Source organism: Tachypleus tridentatus, chromosome 10, assembly GCF_004210375.1.
Source record: "Tachypleus tridentatus isolate NWPU-2018 chromosome 10, ASM421037v1, whole genome shotgun sequence".
NCBI lineage: Eukaryota > Metazoa > Arthropoda > Merostomata > Xiphosura > Limulidae > Tachypleus > Tachypleus tridentatus.
The window spans coordinates 17,039,107-17,063,686 of NC_134834.1; the positions used below are offsets into that span (position 1 = coordinate 17,039,107).

Genomic DNA, 24,580 nt, shown 5'->3' on the forward strand with positions numbered 1-24,580 from the left:
AACAAAAAATATCATAGTTTTTTTTTGTGTGTAGAATTAAGCACAAAGCTGCACAATGGGCTATCTGTACTCCGCCCACCACGGAGTACTGAAACTCGGTTTTTAGTGGCGTGAGTCCGCAGACACGCCGCTGTGCCGCTTAGAGCAAATATCTTGGAGTTACTGATCGGGTCCTTATGGTCCACCTTGGATTTTTAAGCAACCTTCTTCTAAACGTTTTACGCACCAAATTGTTTTGAATTCAGAACCTAATTAATCACTGCAGAAGAAAACGAAACTATCTTAAAACATTGTAATTAGGATGTCCTTTTTTCAGTCGTGAGTTCGAATTCCGTTGCTGAACATTCTTGTCCTTTCAGTCCTAGGGACGTTGTGATGTGCTGGTTAATCCTATTATTTGCTTAGGTTAACCCAACAGTTGGCGGTGGGTGCTGTTTAGTAACTCTTAAGTTAAGGTCGACTAGCGCGAGTAGCCCTCGCGAAATTTAGTAGATAAATTAATCACTGACTGTAGCCAGGACCTTGTATTTATTGTTACACGGAATGACTTAAGGTAATTATTCTCGGCAGTGAATATGGAATATTGAACGACTCAACTGACTGGTGCAGATTGATTGATTGAAAATTAAACACAAAACATAAAACTACACATCTATCTGTGCTATGCCCACCACGGATATCAAAACCCAGTTTCTAGCAGTAAGAGTCCACAGACACACCGTTGTGCTACTTGGGGGCCTCTGGTGCAGACTGCGGACACCCAACAGTAATGAATAGGAATGATCCAATCACTAACTTTGAAACTAACAACTCGGAAATTCTTGCAACGATATATATATATATATATCCTTAATTTGGATTTAATATACTAGATACGCGGTGTCCAACACGGTCCAACAAGGGGCGAAACGCCTCTTGACCTGTGGCTACTCGGTGCTTTACTTCTACCAGCTATTTTATACATATATAATTAATTCTATCAATAAATAACTGAAAATGTTAATTGTGTATATTTCTACCATATATGTGAAAACACGGTTAATTTTTTGTTTGTCATGTGACGAAAATGTTAGCACATTGTCCACAATTTTAATGATTATGTAAAAACTGTTGGACACCGCTGGACTTGAGGAAAGGGAACTCGTTAACAGTATTCACCGCCAACTCTTGTCTGACCAAATAGTGGAATTTGACCGTTACTCTTATAACGCACCCACGCACTCGCACGACCATAGTTCTGCACACAAACGACATTTTCACTTCAGTGGGTGTTAACAAGACGAAATACTTAAAAACTTGCACATTTCGAAATATTGACGTTCACCTTTGAACTACGGTCAAACTAGTATTATCAAACCAGATTTACAGGGTCGGAGAGTATAAAATGCTTGACAAGGCTTAACCTCCACAAATGGGTGAAGAAAAATAGTCAATATCTTATCACCCGAAAGACAAAACCCACTTGAATAGCTGTTGTGGAAAAACAAAGAACCTCTAAAAAAATATAGACTTTTCTGACTACCTTAGAAATATAATATAGAACGCGTGACAGAACAGCCTACCCAAACAAAAGACTCGCGCGCCCCCTATACAGTCCTAAGAATTTTGAAAAAAAAATTGATTTAACAATTTCTTTACTTTTGAACATAAACAAGTTAGTCTGGGTCGATGTCAAAATTCCAAAACTACTAAATATTACATTAACAGAATCACTAGTTATGGAATACCGGATTTTAGTTATGAAACATTACACTAACAGAATCACCAGTTATGGAATACCGGATTTTAGTTATGAAACATTACATTAACAAAATCACTAGTTATGGAATACCGGATTTTAGTTATGAAACATTACATTAACAAAATCACTAGTTATGGAACACCGGATTTTAGTTATGAAACATTACATTAACAGAATCACTAGTTATGGAATACCGGGTTTTAGTTATGAAACATTACATTAACAAAATCACTAGTTATGGAACACCGGATTTTAGTTATGAAACATTACACTAACAGAATCACCAGTTATGGAATACCGGATTTTAGTTATGAAATATTACATTAACAGAATCACTAGTTATGGAATATCGGATTTTAGTTATGAAACATTACATTAACAAAATCACTAGTTATGGAATACCGGATTTTAGTTATGAAACATTACATTAACAAAATCACTAGCTATGGAACACCGGATTTTAGTTATGAAACATTACATTAACAGAATCACTAGTTATGGAATACCGGGTTTTAGTTATGAAACATTACATTAACAAAATCACTAGTTATGGAACACCGGATTTTAGTTATGAAACATTACATTAACAGAATCACTAGTTATGGAATACCGGATTTTAGTTATGAAATATTACATTAACAGAATCACTAGTTATGGAATATCGGATTTTAGTTATGAAACATTACATTAACAAAATCACTAGTTATGGAATACCGGATTTTAGTTATGAAACATTACATTAACAAAATCACCAGTTATGGAATACCGAATTTTAGTTATGAAACATTACATTAACAAAATCACTAGTTATGGAATACCGGGTTTTAGTTATGAAACATTACACTAACAGAATCACTAGTTATGGAACACCGGGTTTTAGTTATGAAACATTACACTAACAGAATCACTAGTTATGGAACACCGGATTTTAGTTATGAAACATTACATTAACAGAATCACTAGTTATGGAACACCGGATTTTAGTTATGAAACATTACATTAACAGAATCACTAGTTATGGAATACCGGGTTTTAGTTATGAAACATTACATTAACAAAATCACTAGTTATGGAACACCGGATTTTAGTTATGAAACATTACATTAACAGAATCACTAGTTATGGAATACCGGGTTTTAGTTATGAAACATTACATTAACAGAATCACTAGTTATGGAATACCGGATTTTAGTTATGAAACATTACATTAACAGAATCACTAGTTATGGAACACCGGATTTTAGTTATGAAACATTACATTAACAGAATCACTAGTTATGGAACACCGGATTTTAGTTATGAAACATTACACTAACAGAATCACTAGTTATGGAACACCGGATTTTAGTTATGAAACATTACATTAACAGAATCACTAGTTATGGAACACCGGATTTTAGTTATGAAACATTACACTAACAGAATCACCAGTTATGGAATACCGGATTTTAGTTATGAAATATTACGTTAACAGAATCACTAGTTATGGAATACCGGATTTTAGTTATGAAACATTACACTAACAGAATCACCAGTTATAGAATACCGGATTTTAGTTATGAAACATTACGTTAACAGAATCACTAGTTATAGAATACCGGATTTTAGTTATGAAACATTACATTAACAAAATCACCAGTTATGGAATACCGGATTTTAGTTATGAAACATTACATTAACAAAATCACTAGTTATGGAATACCGGATTTTAGTTATGAAACATTACATTAACAAAATCACTAGTTATGGAATACCGGATTTTAGTTATGAAACATTACGTTAACAGAATCACTAGTTATAGAATACCGGATTTTAGTTATGAAACATTACATTAACAAAATCACTAGTTATGGAATACCGGATTTTAGTTATGAAACATTACATTAACAGAATCACTAGTTATAGAATACCGGATTTTAGTTATGAAACATTACATTAACAAAATCACCAGTTATGGAATACCGGATTTTAGTTATGAAACATTACATTAACAAAATCACTAGTTATGGAATACCGGATTTTAGTTATGAAACATTACATTAACAAAATCACTAGTTATGGAATGCCGGATTTTAGTTATGAAAAATTATACTAACAGGATTACTAGTTATGGAACATCGGATTTTAGTTATGAAACATTACATTAACAAAATCACCAGTTATGGAATACCGGATTTTAGTTATGAAACATTACATTAACAAAATCACTAGTTATGGAATACCGGATTTTAGTTATGAAACATTACATTAACAAAATCACTAGTTATGGAATACCGGATTTTAGTTATGAAACATTACGTTAACAGAATCACTAGTTATAGAATACCGGATTTTAGTTATGAAACATTACATTAACAAAATCACTAGTTATGGAATACCGGATTTTAGTTATGAAACATTACATTAACAGAATCACTAGTTATAGAATACCGGATTTTAGTTATGAAACATTACATTAACAAAATCACCAGTTATGGAATACCGGATTTTAGTTATGAAACATTACATTAACAAAATCACTAGTTATGGAATACCGGATTTTAGTTATGAAACATTACATTAACAAAATCACTAGTTATGGAATGCCGGATTTTAGTTATGAAAAATTATACTAACAGGATTACTAGTTATGGAACATCGGATTTTAGTTATGAAACATTACATTAACAAAATCACTAGTTATGGAATACCGGATTTTAGTTATGAAAAATTATACTAACAGGATTACTAGTTATGGAACATCGGATTTTAGTTATGAAACATTACATTAACAAAATCACTAGTTATGGAATACCGGGAAATTAACAAGCAAAATATCTTAAACACGCAAAGATTTTGCAGTAATAAAAATCACTTCAAATAACATCAACAAAACTGGTATGCCAGCTGGTAAGGTCAGATTATAACCGGTTTCCTATAAAAGCGAACCCGGATTTAGACAAAATTGACACCGATTTGAACACTGGCGCAAATACTCGCCCTAAACTTTTGTAACATACTTGAGATATAACGCATAAGCGGTTGACGAGCTATCTTCTTTCCAGCCTGCACTTCAAAATTATGGATGGCTATGCAATAATTGCCCTTTAGAACTTTACAAAAAAGGCCTGGCACGGCCAGGTGGATAAGGCACTCGAGTCGTAATCCGAGGTCCTCGGGTTCGAATCCCTGTCACACCAAACATGCTCGCCCTTTTAGCCGTGGGGGCGTTATAATGTGACGGTCAATCCACCTATTCGTTAGTTGGCGGTGTGTGGTGATGACTAGCTGCCTTCTCTCTAGTCTTATACTGCTAAATTAGGGACGGCTAGCGCAGATAGCCTTCGTATAGCTTTGCGCGAAATTCAAAACAAGCCAAACGAATTTACAAGAAAATTCTAATGAAAGAAACACAGATGCATGCGATAAACTAAAGTACGTGGAGTTGTTTGATTCTACTTAAGCACAAAGCTGCACGATGAAGTATCTCGGTTCTGGCCACCAGGGGTACGCAAATATACTGCTGTACCACTGGAGGGCTAGTCCGTGAAACTAGAGGTGATGGAAAAATTGTTATCTGGTTGTCATAAAATATAAACTCATGAAAACTAAAGACAATTTAATCTTCTTTGAATTTTGCATGAAATATTCGAAACTAAAGCAAATTTATGAAGTGTGTCGACCTGTCACAGATGTTGACAAACACATCTGAAACTGAAAGCTTTAATGTCGTAGGAAGTTCAGTGAGTATAGAATTAATTAACGGTTCTTTGCTCTTAACGTTAATTAAGAGCAATGTTTTTCACCAGGGGGTGCAGTAATCGTGTTTACAAAGATAAATCATCCGCGCGTGAATTCATTTTCCTCAACAATCTATTCCTTCCGAAACGCCAGCTTGTGTTATAAGTGATATTTGTTATGCACCGTTGCACGTACCTGTCAGCAACGTATAGGAGTGAAGCTGTTTGATATGATTCACTACAGCCAATAGATACACGTCGGAAGATGGATATTCGCTACGTAGTAAATTGTATCGTTTGTTTGTTTGTTTGTTTTTAGAATTTCGCACAAAGCTACTCGAGGGCTATTTGTGCTAGCCGTCCCTAATTCAGCAGTGCAAGACTAGAGGAAAGGCAGCTAGTCATCACCACCCACCGCCAACCCTTGGGCTACTCTTTTACCAACGAATAGTGAGATTGACCGTCACATTATACGCCCCCACGGCTGGGAGGGCGAGCATGTTTAAGCAACGCGGGCGCGAACCCGCGACCCTCGGATTACGAGTCGCACGCCTTACGCGCTTGGCCATGCCAGGCCAAAATTGTATCGGTAGCCATCAGTCAACAGGTATTACGTTTAGTCAGTCAAGACACACAGTAATGTGTCATGTGGCCAAAACAACCTGTTGCAGTTTGTTTGTTTTTCATTTGGAGCAAAGCTACAAGAGGGCTATCTGCGCTAGCCGTCCCTAATTTAGCAGTGTAAGAATAGAGAGAAGGCAGCTAGTCATCACCACCCCCCCGCCAAGTCTTGGGCTACTCTTTTATCAACGAATAGTGGAATTGACAGTCACTTTATAACGCCCTCACGACTGAGAGGGCGAGCTTGTTTGTTGCGGGCCCGGCATGGCCAAGCGTCTGACTCGTAATCTGAGGGTCGCGGGTTCGCATCCCCGTCGCGCCTAACATGCTCGCCCTTTCAGCCGTGGGGGAGTTATAATGTGACGATCAATCCCACTATTCGTTGGTAAAAAGAGTAGCCCAAGAGTTGGCGATGACTAGCTGCCTTCCCTCTAGTCTTACACTGCTAAATTAGGGACGGCGAGCACAGATAGCCCTCGAGTAGCTTTGCGCGAAATAAAAAAAACAATATACAAACTTGTTTGGTGCGACTGGGATTTGAACTCGCGACTCACAGGTTACGAGTTGAACACCTTTAACCCCTCTGACCATGTCGGCTACCTGCCGAATAACAGAGTGTGTGTTATTAAGAGGAATGATAGTTTATCGATTTTTCATCTTCACTACCTCAAACTGTGATATCCCGAAATATTCAATGTTTCCAGTGGATGCTATCCATAGATTTGTACTTCACATACCAAATTTTAAAGCAATCCACTAAGAAATACCTGAGATATAAAATCTTCAATTTTGATTGAGTTTCTTACAATTTTTTCCTTGTATCAAAAGTACAGACATTTTATTTGATAGAAAAACATTCTCACTTTCGTGGATTTCTTTTCTTTCCAAATTTGGTATACTGTATCTTTACAACCAATAATTAGGGGTATCATTTGGTGTAAAAGTAAGCGAAGTGTGCAAAGATATTTAACAAAAACCTCTCAAATTTGACGAAACATTTTGCGAATGTCTACGCAAAACGTCACGTGAGCTATCGGTCTGACATTTTTACTTCTGCTTTGTCTAAGAGTAAAAATGGACAATTTTTTGTTTCTTGTCATTGGGATTAAATATGGCTGATTTAGAGCAGCGAAACTATTAGATGGAAGGTCGTGAGGATACATCAATTTCTGGCTAAAGTTTTCAAAATAATAATATAGATGGATGGTTGAGGTTGACTATTAATTGCCAACTTACATTAAAAAAGTACGAAAGTTGATGAAATTATACCACTTAAAACGCAGTTAGCGTAAATACAGCTGTACCGACTGAGTGAAGATGATGACAAGTAACTGTTAACCTAGATTCCATAGCGTTACTATAAAGCAAACTACTAACGCTGTTTTATAGAGGTAAAACTACCATCGTATATTTTTTTTAAAATGTGGTTGGTTCTGTAAAGTAAAGGTCTGTTCCGAATAATGGGGCTGCGACTTAAAGCTAATGCTGGTTACTATCGAGTGTCACTTTCTTATTTGCTGTGGTTTGTTGGTGTATATTGACAAAATGTCAATAATATTTAATCAGAAACACCTTAAGTAAAAAACAAAGGTGCGGCTTAAGTCGAGTGCCTTAACCACCTGGCCATGCCGGGCCGAAACGTAAGCTTAACTGGATTTCTATGTGGAGGGCGACAAACGTAACACTATTTTAAAGAGGTTTTGCGTGTAAAAGTAGGGTTACGTGTGCGTATGTATGAGTGGTAAATGTTAATATATTGTGAACATGGAATATTAGTGTGAACATACATGAACGAAGCTTTTGTTTGCTTGTTGTAAAGCGCAAAGATACACAACGGGTTATTGGTGCTCTGCCCACCACGGGCATAGAAACACAGTTTCTAGTGGTATAAGTCCGCAAACATGGCGCTGTGCCACTTCAGGGGGATACAAGTGACAACTGAAAAAACAGGAACAAAACCTTGATGAAGATGAAGAGGGTGAGGAAAGGGGGAAACAAAAATCTCAACATACCAACACAACTTAACCTGCGTCTAGTTTAACACCACAATACACCCCGCCCTATAAAAGAACTTTTTTAAACTGCAAAAGAAAACAGATCAAACAAACGTGTAGCAGCATCTTAATAGATTCTTTAAGGTCGGATAACGTCAAACTAATGAAGCACGCTTTACATAAACCGAAAACAAAACCTTCACAGAGGCTCACGATATATAAGGTAAAAATGAAGCACGCTTTACATAAACCGAAAACAAAACCTTCACAGAGGCTCACGATAGATAAGGTAAACTAGACACTGAGACCTGTATGCGGCAGCCATGATTGAATCCAGGACGTAGAATGTGCTCCTTCCTTTGCTGAAAAAGAGAAAGCACCTTCATGGTGTGAAAGAAAACTAAAGTTTTAACTGAAGTAGATGTAAGAACATGTTAATCTTGACACTTTAACTGACCTTAAAGTGTAAAGTACGTTTTAATGTACCTCATGTAATACATGTCTGTGGTACTTGATATCTTACTACTTTATTACTGAAACTACCTGACCCATGTCTTACGTTTTAATGTACCTCATGTAATACATGTCTGTGGTACTTGATATCTTACTACTTTATTACTGAAACTACCTGACCCATGTCTTACGTTTGAATGTACTTCGTGTAATTCATGTATGTGGTACTTGATATCTTACTACTTTTTCACTGAAACTACCTGACCCATGTCTTATGTTTGAATGTGCACCGTGTAATTCATGCCTGTGGTACTTGATATCTTATTACTTTATTACTAAAACTATATGGTATCATAACTGTATTACCGAAACTACATGGCATCATAACTGTATTACTGAAACTACATAGTATCAGAACTTTATTACTGAAACTACATGGTATCATAACTGTATTACCGAAACTACATGGTATCAGAACTTTATTACCGAAACTACATGGTATCAGAACTGTATTATCGAAACTACATGGTATCAATACTTTACTACTGAAACCGTATAGTATTAGTCATGTGCTACGTATTTAACCTGTTAGATATTATTGTCTTATCATGGAAACCAGCTATTTTTTCGAAAAGTTTAATTCCAGTTTCATTTCTGCTCAAACACAACAATTTTGGCCCCTCGCTTGTACAGCGGTATGTCTCCGGATTTACAACGCTAAAATCAGCGGTTCGATTCCCCTCGGTGGGCTAAGCAGATAGCCCTTTGTGGCTTTGCTATACGAAAAACAAAGTAACAAACACAACAATTTTGAAGCGTAAATTTGCCATAAATAATCGTGTATCGATTTTGTGACTATTTGTGGACTTTTTGGTTTCGTTTAAGTTCGTGTTACTTCGACTTCCGTTCGAGAAGTCGTTGTGTTACATAGTCTCCTGGATAATCATTACTCCGAGAAGCTTTTTTTTTTTTTCACATACTGGTAAGGTACTCGTATGAGATTAGGCCTCATCCAGAGCGATATCCCAGATAAAATCTCAGTCGTTCTTATTAGCACTGTACACTGCAATTACATCCGAACAGGGGTAGGTGTCAAACAGTTGCATCTGCCAGGAGGAACAACAAAAACAAAACTTGCACCTCATTCCTCAGTGAAACCTTTCATGGGGGGGGGCGTGTTTGAGGGTCAACCTCTTTAACGCTAAAATAAAACAGCTGTGCTCATTTGAAACGAGTAGATCTAACTACCACACCTGTTGAGGCAGCAGCTGTCTTGAAAGGCTTAACGTAAATAAAATATGTGAGAAAGGACGTTCAACTCGAGCTTTATTATCCACCCGTCAAGTCCTTTAAACTTGCTGGTCTGTGGTACTTGATATCTTATTACCTTATGGAGGTCCCAGACAGTTATTAATATCCCACTGGCTTACCGTTGAACTACTAGTAGGGGATTCAGTAAACTTCGTACTACGTTAAGTTTTTATTTAATAATTTTTTTATTACTGACAACCATGACTGAAAATAAAGAAACAAAATGTGGGCCGTTTCAAACGTCTCGGTTCTTTTTGTTTTTTTAGTATACGTAAATCCGTACATTAGATTACAGACACTTTCTCAGACATACGAGTTAGCCCAAAACTACGTAAACAGCACTGGAACAGCGTTATAGGCCCGGCATGGCCAGATGGTTAAAGCGCTCTACTCGAAATCCGAGGGTCGCGGATTCAAATCCCTGTCACGCCAAATATGCTCGCTCTTTCAGCCATGGGGGCATTATAATGTTACGGTCAATCTCACTATTCGTTGGTAAAAGAGTAACCCAAGAGTTGGCGGTGGGTGGTGGTGACTAGCTGCCTTCCCTCTAGTCTTACACTGCTAAATTAGGGACGGCTAGCGCAGATAGGCCACGGAAAGGCTATTATATTTGTTCAACGCCAGATGTTTTAACTGATACAAGAAATGCTTTGGAAGAAGTCTTGAGACAATAAAAACCTAAACCTTGAACTCCTCGTGCTGAGGTCTCTGTCTTCCACGTGACAATAGGATATAGGGCTTATTTTAATATTTTTAAACGTTCCTTTATAAGATAAAACATTCACTTTTAGTGACCGGATATTTATATTACTCTGTTGTTCAACGTCTCTTTCTTTCTTTATCCATTTCCTATACTTCGAAACGTTTCTCTGTGGAATGTTTCTGGCGTCAGTTAACGTGAAATCGCTAATAAATGAAGTGCAAATTTGCTCTGAGGCTACGAATGTCTAACTAGACAGCAACTTTTGATTTATTATTCTTGTAGCTCCAAGTCCAGGTATTAATGAAGATAAACGATTTGTAAACCGGCGTTTCTCATAGGTACACGAAACCACGATATATTCAGAGTAACTGTCCACTTCCGTGATAAATCGGCAACAATGTTTTACCACTACTACTGCTGTTTGGTATATTGTAGGTTAAACTTGTTTTGTGTTAATCTTGTGTTAAGTGTTCTTATGTTCATAAAACCTGCGTGAGCAGGAGCGTAGATTTTTTACACCCGATGAGGGGGATGATTTTAACAACCACCTATGTGGACTGTTCAATTTGCAAATTGGTAATCTCTGATTACGTGAACCTGAAAGCTGTAAACATGCAGTCACAGAGTAATCTTGTTACCACGATATTTGCATGTATACTTAGGCCTACTGACTGATACTTACGAACTATCGCTTAGATCGTAAAGCTTAGAAGCACGCCTATATTAAAGATGTACATTTCGGCTACTGAAAAAGCCTACATCTAGGCCTAATTATGTAATTCGATTGGTAAGAACACGAGAATCACAAGAACAAACACACAATTTGTAGGCCTGTGATCCAATAAAACAATTCAATAGACCAAACTGTAGGGGGGATGTAACCCCCCCCCCAGGATCTACGCCCCTGTGCGTGAGGCTTCTAAGATCACAGCTTCCTTTAATTCCTAACTATCATTATACAGGGTGTGCCAAAATTGTTCGTAAAAATATTAAATATTACAAAATAAATAGCCCTCTGGTCTAAAAGCTGTCAATGCTAAAAATTGAGTTTCATTATCCGCTGTGGGCACAGAACGGTTAACCTATTGTGTAGCTTTGAACTTAACTGGAAATAAGTACAAAATAAATACGACTGGTGGCGCTACCTTTTGTGTGTTTGTCACTGATAATAATGTTTTACATTGGATGATTAATAATTAATATTAAGGTAGTTCTTATATGCTTTCAAAGGGGTGGACTGAGACTGATATAGACTTTCCAACTAGTGATATTAATAGCTGATATCGGTGATAAGCTTTAAGGGAGGTGTACGCTTGAAATGGTTGAAGTTAATGTCTGGTATACGGATGACATTGTAAGGATGAGTCTTTAAAGGAAGGAAAGACATTCCAATAATAAACGTTAATAGTTATCTTATCGACTCACTTCAACAGTTATTAAAGACAGACCTTACAATAGTAAAAGTTAATAGTTACTTTAATGACTTCCCTAGACAGTTATTAAAGATATACCTTCCAATAATAAAGGTTAATAGTTGACGGTGTTGAGGTAAGTCTTTAAAACATTGGCTATTAGTTTTAAATATGAAATTAACACTATGAGTTTAGGGAAATCGTATAGCCGTCTGTGATTTGTTAAAGTTATAGACAACATTTCGAATCACCAGCTAATACTCTTTGTCCTTAGAGTTAATCCTTATACGACCTCCATACGGGAACACTGTTTGATATTGATAATTGTTACCATGGTAATTTTGGGAAGGAAAGTGACATCACTTTGTAAGGGATATGAAATATTAGTATTGAAAAGGTTTATATGAAAGCTCACACCTTTATGAAAGAACATTGACGTCACTGTTTATGTTTTATTTATCGAACACCAACGATTATACTGTTTCATTTTCACGCACGACAGTACGTGCTAGATTGTTAATTAATAAATAAATAAATTAACTAATAAACCTACGTTGATGTAACCTTATTTAATTAAACTACACGTAAATCAATAAAGTAGAGTAATGGTATTTATAACAGTGTACAGAGTATGAGAATTTATGAGCGTTCTTTATATGACACGGTTTTATGAGTTGAAACAAAGAAACTAAACAGAGATGAAGAACAAAACCCACACTAAAGAAAAAGTATCTTAAAGATGTCTATGGAACGAATCGAAGCTAAATCATTGTAAAATAAAGCAAATACAAAATTGTAATGAAGGAATACTTAGCTGATAATGCTGAAACGTCTGAATCCGTGTTCACAGAACGGTAAGCGTATGATTTTTAATGAGATTCGTATGCGTGTTTAAACTCAAATAAGTAGAAAAATCCCATAGTAATTGTAAGGTGACATTGAACGGAAAACCGACATGGACTCCTCCTCGGACAGAAGTCTTTCTAACGATATGAGATTTGTAAAGTTTGATTGAGAAATAGAGAAACGCGAACGCATTGCTTACGTGGGTTGTTGATAACTCACGTTTCCAGCGAAACAATCCATCAAAGCATCATCAACGTTGTGGTGTTAAGGTAATTAGATCCGCTCCTTGCTGGAACAAAACACCCTGATCTCTATATCGTTGCGTTAAAATTAAAAGTAATTTAAATTAAACTGAAGGACGTAGGAAATGAATCCTGTATTCCAAGAGCCTATTTAAACAATTTTGCCGTATAAACATGGCACACAGAAAATTAATTACCGAAGGATACCTACAGGTCGCAGCAGTCTCGTGCGAGTGAAAACGTGAGATTACATTCAGCTCTTGCCCGGCTGATCTAGTTACGTCTTCTAGCGTTTCCTGCTTTTAAACTGTAATTCAAACGTTAATATTATATTTGCTTGGTTGGTGAAGCTTCCTTCACTTTTATGTATACATTTTATCAGTCAATAGAAAGTTCGGGTTTACAGTACTAACTCATATTCTCTATAGAAAGTTGAGATTTTCCGTACTTTGTGACAGTTCAGTTTTCCTGTACTCTGTGAAATTTCAGGTTTCATGTACTTTTTTTTAATTTCGCGCAAAGCTACTCGAGGGCTATCTGCGCTAGCCGTCCCTAATTTAGCAGTGTAAGACTAGAAGGAAAGGCAACTAGTCACCACCCCCCACCGCCAACTCTTGGGCTACTCGTTTACCAACGAATAGTGAGATTTACCGTAACATTATAACGCCCCCACGACTGAAAGGGCGAGCATGTTTATTGCGACGAGGATTCGAACCCGCGACCCTCAGTTTACAAGTCAAACGCCTTAACCCATCTGGCCATGCCGGGCCGTTTCATGTACTTTGTAAAAGTTCAGGTTTCGTGCGTTCTGTAAAAGTTCTGGGTTCACGTATTTTGTGAAACTGGTAAACTATTTGATGGCTACAGGTATTGCTGATGACATCTCATCTCAAAATCCTGAAAAAACAAACAAACAATATCTTTGTTTCATTCTCTTTCATAGTTACAAAATAAACCCATCAGACATTATATCCACGGTTACCTTTTATCCTTATTGATCACGTGATATGTGTACAAAATTCGAAGACCTCAAGTACGTGCCAAGAACACCAAGTGCTTGGTCAAAAGAAAATCTTTTCACGCCCCTGAGACAGAGTTGCAAAGCAAAGTGACGTCCTAATTTATATTGATGGCTCAAGCGAATCATCCAGGCTGTTATATGCACGTGAAAAACCAACTTAAACTGCCAAGGCTCTAACTTATTTATTTTATTTTTAACCTTTGAAGATACTCTAGGCTACATAAACTGCAACAAACTTAGATAAAGAAAAACAATAAGTGCTCTCAAATAGGTTTTGTAGCTTCACAATAGGCACTATTGTTGAATAATTAGGTTTTGTAGCTTTATTTTGGTTCTATTAATTCTTTTAAACCGATATAGCAACCTTACATCGGGCACTATTGTTAAATAACCTAGCTCCTTAGTTTCATGCCAGGTACTATTGTTGAATAACTTAGCTCCTTAGTTTCATGTCAGGTACTATTGTTGAATAACCAAGTTTTTTAGCTTCATGCCAGGTACTATTATTGAATAACCTAGTCCCTTAGTTTCATGTCAGATACTATTGTCGAATAACCTAGCTCCTTAGTTTTATGTCAGGTACTATTGTTGAATAACCTAGCTCCTTAGTTTCATGTCAGGTACTATTGTTGAATAACCTAGCTCCTTAGTTTCATGTCAGGTACTATTGTTGAATAACCTAGTCCCTTAGTTTTATGTCAGGTACTATTGTTGAATAACCTAGCTCCTTAGTTTTATGTCAGATACTATTGTCGAATAACCTAGCTCCTTAGTTTTATGTCAGGTACTATTGTTGAATAACCTAGCTCCTTAGTTTTATGTCAGGTACTATTGTTGAATAACCTAGCTCCTTAGTTTCATGTCAGGTACTATTGTTGAATAACCTAGCTCCTTAGTTTTATGTCAGGTACTATTGTTGAATAACCTAGCTCCTTAGTTTCATGTCAGGTACTATTGTTGAATAACCTAGCTCCTTAGTTTCATGTCAGGTACTATTGTTGAATAACCTAGTCCCTTAGTTTTATGTCAGGTACTATTGTTGAATAACCTAGCTCCTTAGTTTTATGTCAGATACTATTGTCGAATAACCTAGCTCCTTAGTTTTATGTCAGGTACTATTGTTGAATAACCTAGCTCCTTAGTTTTATGTCAGGTACTATTGTTGAATAACCTAGCTCCTTAGTTTCATGTCAGGTACTATTGTTGAATAACCTAGCTCCTTAGTTTTATGTCAAGTACTATTGTTGAATAACCTAGCTCCTTAGTTTCAAGTCAGGTACTATTGTTGAATAACCTAGCTCCTTAGTTTCATGTCAGGTACTATTGTTGAATAACCTAGCTCCTTAGTTTTATATCAGGTACTATTGTTGAATAACCTAGCTCCTTAGTTTCATGTCAGGTACTATTGTTGAATAACCAAGTTCCTTAGTTTCATGTCAGGTACTATTGTTGAATAACCTAGCTCCTTAGTTTTATGTCAGGTACTATTGTTGAATAACCTAGCTCCTTAGTTTCATGTCAGGTACTATTGTTGAATAACCTAGCTCCTTAGTTTCATGTCAGGTACTATTGTTGAATAACCTAGCTCCTTAGTTTTATGTCAGGTACTACTGTTGAATAACCTAGCTCCTTAGTTTCATGTCAGGTACTATTGTTGAATAACCAAGTTCCTTAGTTTCATGTCAGGTACTATTGTTGAATAACCTAGCTCCTTAGTTTTATGTCAGGTACTACTGTTGAATAACCTAGCTCCTTAGTTTCATGTCAGGTACTATTGTTGAATAACCTAGCTCCTTAGTTTTATGTCAGGTACTATTGTTGAATAACCTAGCTCCTTAGTTTTATGTCAGGTACTATTGTTGAATAACCTAGCTCCTTAGTTTCGTGTCAGGTACTATTGTTGAATAACCTAGCTCCTTAGTTTCCTGTCAGATACTATTGTTGAATAACCTAGCTCCTTAGTTTCATGTCAGGTACTATTGTTGAATAACCTAGCTCCTTAGTTTCATGTCAGGTACTATTGTTGAATAACCTAGCTCCTTAGTTTCATGTCAGGTACTAAAATTGAATAACCTAGCTCCTTAGTTTTATGTCAGGTACTATTGTTGAATAACCTAGTCCCTTTGTTTTATGTGAGGTACTATTGTTGAACAACCTAGCTCCTTAGTTTCATGTCAGGTACTATTGTTGAATAACCTAGCTCCTTAGTTTCATGTCAGATACTATTGTTGAATAACCTAGCTCCTTAGTTTCATGCCAGGTACTATTGTTGAATAACTTAGCTCCTTAGTTTCATGTCAGGTACTATTGTTGAATAACCAAGTTCCTTAGCTTCATGCCAGGTACTATTGTTGAATAACCTAGTCCCTTAGTTTCATGCCAGATACTATTGTTGAATAACCTAGTTCCTTAGATTCATGTCAGGTACTATTATTGAATAACCTAGTCCCTTAGTTTCATGTCAGATACTATTGTCGAATAACCTAGCTCCTTAGTTTTATGTCAGGTACTATTGTTGAATAACCTAGCTCCTTAGTTTCATGTCAGGTACTATTGTTGAATAACCTAGCTCCTTAGTTTCATGTCAGGTACTATTGTTGAATAACCTAGTCCCTTAGTTTTATGTCAGGTACTATTGTTGAATAACCTAGCTCCTTAGTTTTATGTCAGATACTATTGTCGAATAACCTAGCTCCTTAGTTTTATGTCAGGTACTATTGTTGAATAACCTAGCTCCTTAGTTTCATGTCAGGTACTATTGTTGAATAACCTAGCTCCTTAGTTTCATGTCAGGTACTATTGTTGAATAACCTAGCTCCTTAGTTTCATGTCAGGTACTATTGTTGAATAACCTAGCTCCTTAGTTTTATATCAGGTACTATTGTTGAATAACTTAGTTCCTTAGTTTCATGTCAGGTACTATTGTTGAATAACATAGCTCCTTAGTTTTATGTCAAGTACTATTGTTGAATAACCTAGCTCCTTAGTTTCAAGTCAGGTACTATTGTTGAATAACCGAGCTCCTTAGTTTCATGTCAGGTACTATTGTTGAATAACCTAGCTCCTTAGTTTCATGTCAGGTACTATTGTTGAATAACCTAGCTCCTTAGTTTCATGTCAGGTACTATTGTTGAATAACCTAGCTCCTTAGTTTCATGTCAGGTACTATTGTTGAATAACCTAGCTCCTTAGTTTTATGTCAGGTACTATTGTTGAATAACTTAGCTCCTTAGTTTCGTGTCAGGTACTATTGTTGAATAACCTAGCTCCTTAGTTTCATGTCAGGTACTATTGTTGAATAACCTAGCTCCTTAGTTTCATGTCAGGTACTATTGTTGAATAACCTAGCTCCTTAGTTTCATGTCAGGTACTATTGTTGAATAACCTAGTTCCTTAGTTTCATGTCAGGTACTATTGTTGAATAACCTAGCTCCTTAGTTTCATGTCAGGTACTATTGTTGAATAACCTAGCTCCTTAGTTTTATGTCAGGTACTATTGTTGAATAACCTAGCTCCTTAGTTTCATGTCAGGTACTATTGTTGAATAACCTAGCTCCTTAGTTTCATGTCAGGTACTATTGTTGAATAACCTAGCTCCTTAGTTTCATGTCAGGTACTATTGTTGAATAACCTAGCTCCTTAGTTTCATGTCAGGTACTATTGTTGAATAACCTAGCTCCTTAGTTTCATGTCAGGTACTATTGTTGAATAACCTAGCTCCTTAGTTTCATGTCAGGTACTATTGTTGAATAACCTAGCTCCTTAGTTTTATGTCAGGTACTATTGTTGAATAACCTAGTCCCTTAGTTTTATGTCAGGTACTATTGTTGAATAACCTAGCTCCTTAGTTTCATGTCAGGTACTATTGTTGAATAACCTAGCTCCTTAGTTTCATGTCAGATACTATTGTTGAATAACCCAGCTCCTTAGTTTCATGTCAGGTACTATTGTTGAATAACCTAGCTCCTTAGTTTCATGTCAGGTACTATTGTTGAATAACCTAGCTCCTTAGTTTCATGTCAGGTACTATTGTTGAATAACCTAGCTCCTTCAGGTACTATTGTTTCATGTCAGTTTCATACTATTGTTGAATAACCTAGCTCCTTAGTTTCATGTCAGGTACTATTGTTGAAGCTCCTTAGTTTCATGTCAGGTAACCTAGCTCCTTAGTTTTATGTCAGGTACTATTGTTGAATAACCTAGCTCCTTAGTTTCATGTCAGGTACTATTGTTGAATAACCTAGCTCCTTGTCAGGTACTATTGTTGAATAACCATGTCAGTACTAGTTTCATGTCAGGTACTATTGTTGAATCCTTAGTTTCATGTCAGGTACTATTGTTGAATAACCTAGCTCCTTAGTTTCATGTCAGGTACTATTGTTGAATAACCTTAGTTCCTTAATAACCTAGCTCCTTAGTTTTATGTCAGGTACTATTGTTGAATAACCCTCCTTAGCTCAGGTACTATTGTTTCAGCTCCTTGTTTCATGTCAGGTACTATTGTTGAATAACCTAGCTCCTTAGATTCATGTCAGGTACTATTGTTGAATAACCTAGCTCCTTAGTTTCATGCCAGGTACTATTGTTGAATAACCTAGCTCCTTAGTTTCATGTCAGGTACTATTGTTGAATAACCTAGCTCCTTAGTTTCATGTCAGGTACTATTGTTGAATAACCTAGCTCCTTAGTTTCATGTTAGGTACTATTGTTGAATAACCTAGCTCCTTAGTTTCATGTCAGGTACTATTGTTGAATAACCTAGCTCCTTAGTTTTATGTCAGGTACTATTGTTGAATAACCTAGCTCCTTAGTTTTATGTAAGGTACTATTGTTGAATAACCTAGCTCCTTAGTTTCATGTCAGGTACTATTGTTGAATAACCTAGTCCCTTTGTTTTATGTGAGGTACTATTGTTGAACAACCTAGCTCCTTAGTTTCATGTCAGGTACTATTGTTGAATAACCTAGCTCCTTAGTTTCATGCCAGATACTATTGTTGAATAACCCAGCTCCTTAGTTTCATGTCAGATACTATTGTTGAATAACCTAGCTCCTTAGTTTCATGTCAGGTACTATTGTTGAATAACCTAGCTCCTTAGTTTCATGTCAGGTACTATTGTTGAATAACCTAGCTCCTTAGTTTCATGTCAGGTACTATTGTTGAATAACCTAGCTCCTTTGTTTCATGTCAGGTACTATTGTTGAATAACCTAGTCCCTTAGTTTCATGTCAGGTACTATTGTTGAATAACCTAGCTCCTTAGTTTTATGTCAGGTACTATTGTTGAATAACCTAGCTCCTTAGTTTCGTGTCAGGTACTATTGTTGAATAACCTAGCTCCTTAGTTTTATGTCAGGTACTATTGTTGAATAACCTAGCTCCTTAGTTTCCTAGCTTCATTGTTGAATATTTTCATATCTTCACAAACAGGCATTATTATTCCATACTCTCTAACCGTCTCCTAGTTTTAAATCAAGTATTATTCAGACTTCAACTTGAATTCTTCAATTCCGTTTGTCACGCTACAATACAGTAAATTAGGGGGTAAGATGTACAGGTTGCACGTGATTCTCCCAGGCCTGAATACGGATCTAGCCTAAACATCTAATGTTAGCAAATAGCATGCTTGTGTTATGTGTTTTAATATATTTGTATTCTAAAGACAGCTGGTATGGATATTAAAACTTTAGTTAAAATAAAGTACATAACAACGTTTTGTCAACCTGAAGATGACCTAAGAAGGTCAAAGCGTTGTTTTGTATTTTATTTCAATTAAAGTTTTAACACCCATGTCTTGAGAATAATTTTTTACTTCAAGTGGGTTTCTTTTCATCTAAATTGGTTTGTTTGTGACTTCATGAAGTGATTTGGTAATTGTAACATCTGCGTTTGTTTATACGGTCTCGTGGTATTACAGCTCGCTCATTCGCTCTGAGTCTTCAGATAAAGATCAAACTTATCTGTCTGTAAACGCCAGCCGTCATCTGCCAGATGTTCGACCACCACTGCACAGGTGTGGCGCCCCACGTGCAAGTTACAGAGCGGGTATTTGATAATCTGTATCACGAATTAAATCACATCGAAAACTAAGTTGGCGCTCATAAACCTTTCAGCCATCATGCAAATATTAGGTTCAGAATTTTGAGTAAGTTGCAAACTTGAATAATATAATTAACAACACGACATTCGTGTGCTGGCTGACGTTACAAACATAATTTGTGTGACAACATACACGTAAGCTACCGTTTAGCATGTGATCACCACGGCGGTCTTTGTACCAGGTTTTACAACATTCTGAATTTAAATATCCGTTTTTTTTTGTTTTTTTTCACGAAACACTCGACGCTCGTAACATATTTTTACTATTTGATTTCTATTGTGTAATAAACAATAATACATGAACTCTATTGTGTGTTTGTCTTTCCTCAAAATATTTTAAAAAAAAGTGGGATGTATTGTGAATAATGTCGTGTCATTACTAGTAGAGGGTTTATGGTTCGCGTCTCCTTTCCACAGAAACACACTCCGCCACTGGGAGCAGTGGGTAAGCTGGAAATGTAACCTTCAAATCATTCTAAGGTGATAGTTTAAAGTTAATTAGAGCGTACCAGAATACTTGAGTTCGGTACATATTCGAACGGAGCCACCTAGTTGACATTTATAGAACTTCTAAGTAATTTTGTGTATATTAAATATTTTTCTTACTCATGTTTTCTCTGAAAGTCTAAACCGTTGCTTTACGTTTTGTTAATGAAAAAGAGCAGACATATTAATAATTTACTAATTTATTTCTTATATTATCATGATAATTCTATTGTCACCCACTGATACTACTTTATCCAGCTGGTACAGATAGTATGACATCATTTGTTTCTCTTCTCTCTAATAATACGAACAGTGGTGTCATAACACTTTTGGTTATTTTCTCTTTAATAATACGAACAGTGGTATCATAACACTTTTGGCTATTTTCTCTTTAATAATACGAACAGTGGTGTCATAACACTTTTGGTTATTTTCTCTCTAATAATACGAACAGTGGTGTCATAACACTTTTGGTTATTTTCTCTCTAATAATACGAACAGTGGTGTCGTAACACTTTTGGTTATTTTCTCTTTAATAATACAAACAGTGGTGTCATAACACTTTTGGTTATTTTCTCTTTAATAATACAAACAGTGGTGTCATAACACTTTTGGTTATTTTCTCTTTAATAATACGAACAGTGGTATCATAACACTTTTGGTTATTTTCTCTTTAATAATACGAACAGTGGTATCATAACACTTTTGGTTATTTTCTCTCTAATAATACGAACAGTAGTGTCATAACACTTTTGGTTATTTTCTCTTTAATAATACAAACAGTGGTGTCATAACACTTTTGGTTATTTTCTCTTTAATAATACGAACAGTGGTGTCATAACACTTTTGGTTATTTTCTCTCTAATAATACGAACAGTGGTGTCATAACACTTTTGGTTATTTTCTCTCTAATAATACGAACAGTGGTGTCATAACACTTTTGGTTATTTTCTCTCTAATAATACGAACAGTGGTGTCATAACACTTTTGGTTATTTTCTCTCTAATAATACGAACAGTGGTGTCATAACACTTTTGGTTATTTTCGTTCCACTAATACAAACAGTGTCATAACACTTTTGGTTATTTTCTCTTTAATAATACGAACAGTGGTATCATAACACTTTTGGTTATTTTCTCTTTAATAATACGAACAGTGGTGTCATAACACTTTTGGTTATTTTCGTTCCACTAATACAAACAGTGTCATAACACTTTTGGTTATTTTCTCTCTAATAATACGAACAGTGGTGTCATAACACTTTTGGTTATTTTCTCTCTAATAATACGAACAGTGGTGTCATAACACTTTTGGTTATTTTCTCTCTAGTAATACGAACAGTGGTGTCATAACACTTTTGGTTATTTTCTCTCTAGTAATACGAACAGTGGTGTCATAACACTTTTGGTTATTTTCTCTCTAGTAATACGAACAGTGGTGTCATAACACTTTTGGTTATTTTCTCTTTAATAATACGAACAGTGGTGTTATAACACTTTTGGTTATTTTCGTTCCACTAATACAAACAGTGTCATAACACTTTTGGTTATTTTCTCTTTATTAATACGAACAGTGGTGTCATAACACTTTTGGTTATTTTCGTTCCACTAATACAAACAGTGTCATAACACTTTTGGTTATTTTCTCTCTAATAATACGAACAGTGGTGTCATAACACTTTTGGTTATTTTCGTTCCACTAGTACAAACAGTGTCATAACACTTTTGGTTATTTTCGTTCCACTAGTACAAACAGTGTCATAACACTTTTGGTTATTTTCGTTCCACTAGTACAAACAGTGTCATAACACTTTTGGTTATTTTCGTTCCACTAGTACAAACAGTGTCATAACACTTTTGGTTATTTTCGTTCCACTAGTACAAACAGTGTCATAACACTTTTGGTTATTTTCTCTTTAATAATACGAACAGTGGTGTTATAACACTTTTGGTTATTTTCTCTTTAATAATACGAACAGTGGTGTTATAACACTTTTGGTTATTTTCGTTCCACTAATACAAACAGTGTCATAACACTTTTGGTTATTTTCTCTTTATTAATACGAACAGTGGTGTCATAACACTTTTGGTTATTTTCGTTCCACTAATACAAACAGTGTCATAACACTTTTGGTTATTTTCGTTCCACTAATACAAACAGTGTCATAACACTTTTGGTTATTTTCTCTCTAATAATACGAACAGTGGTGTCATAACACTTTTGGTTATTTTCGTTCCACTAGTACAAACAGTGTCATAACACTTTTGGTTATTTTCGTTCCACTAGTACAAACAGTGTCATAACACTTTTGGTTATTTTCGTTCCACTAGTACAAACAGTGTCATAACACTTTTGGTTATTTTCTCTTTAATAATACGAACAATGGTGTTATAACACTTTTGGTTATTTTCTCTTTAATAATACGAACAGTGGTGTTATAACACTTTTGGTTATTTTCGTTCCACTAATACAAACAGTGTCATAACACTTTTGGTTATTTTCTCTCTAATAATACGAACAGTGGTGTCATAACACTTTTGGTTATTTTCGTTCCACTAGTACAAACAGTGTCATAACACTTTTGGTTATTTTCGTTCCACTAGTACAAACAGTGTCATAACACTTTTGGTTATTTTCGTTCCACTAGTACAAACAGTGTCATAACACTTTTGGTTATTTTCGTTCCACTAGTACAAACAGTGTCATAACACTTCCGGCTCTGGTAATTTATTGTAATATCTGGTCCCATTCTTATCCTTCCACCCCTTCATACAAAAATGAAACTTCCGTGTATTATATCTAAGAAACGAATGTTGTAATGGTTGAATGAATTATTGCGGATTAGTTTGTTCTCGACATTTATTTTGTTTGGAAACTTATCTATTGAGGTGAATGGGTTAATACCAATACTTACAGTCGTATGTACATTTTCCTTCATATTCCTCTAAGGTCTCTACAAAGAAGCAGATGGCTAAGTCGTTGAATATGAGGTTAGTAAGGTTGTGACCACCAGGTGGTAACATTTCACTCGCTAATTACGTTCATTCTGAGATTCAGTAGGCGGGACGCGAAGGTTGGTTCATACAGAACTCAAGAACATGCTCGAGAGCCTGTGGGCTCGTGACACACTCGTGGTCGTTCAGGGTAGGTACTCCAGTTTCAGCTGCTAGCGTTTAGTTGCAAAGAAATAAAACGTACCACCACCCCTTCTTGGATGTTGAGGAGGGAAGGTGACCCGAACGCTGCCAGTGTAATGACCTTTGTAAGCAGGTGTTACTTGTATCTGTGCAGCGATTCTAGTATACCAATGTCTCACATTTCCACAGATCCATTACAAATGAGGAGTGCCCGACATGGCCAGGTGGGTTAAGACGTTCGACTCGTAATCTGAGAGTCTTAGGTTCGGATCCCCGTCGCACCAGACACGCTCGCCCTTTCTTCCGTGAGGACGTTATAATGTGACGGTCAATCCCACTATTCGTTGGTAAAAAGAGTTGGCGGTGGGTGGTGATGACTAGCTGTCTTTCCTCTAGTTGTACACTGCTATATTAGGGACGGCTAGCGTAGATAGCCCTCGTGTAGCTTTGCGCGAAATTCAAAACAAATTAATTATGTCTTTTGGGTTAAAGTTCAATTTGGTTGAACTTGCGCACTCTGTTCCTTATTCATTAGGTTCTGGTTACAGTTTGAAATAGGTATAGCCAAATGATTCGACCTGGTTTTACTAAACGTATATTTTTTCTCCACTTCCTTTCACATTTTTCACTACTTTGTACCTCTAAAAATTTCCATACGACCAGAGATGTCTTTATGACCATTTGTTATTCTCTCTCACTGTCAGTATTTGAGTACAATTATCCACTCGTGTCACTATACGAAATTCGCCATATACGTGAGCATTGTTATTTACGATGCATGATACAAAGTTTA

At 36.1% G+C, this 24,580-nt stretch overlaps 1 protein-coding gene across 1 annotated transcript in view; it reads left to right on the plus strand.

Moving 5' to 3' along the window:
- Positions 1-24,580, plus strand: part of LOC143227975 (uncharacterized) — a 187,627-nt gene that overhangs the window by 41,504 nt on the left and 121,543 nt on the right. The gene's annotated exons all lie outside the window — the stretch shown is intronic.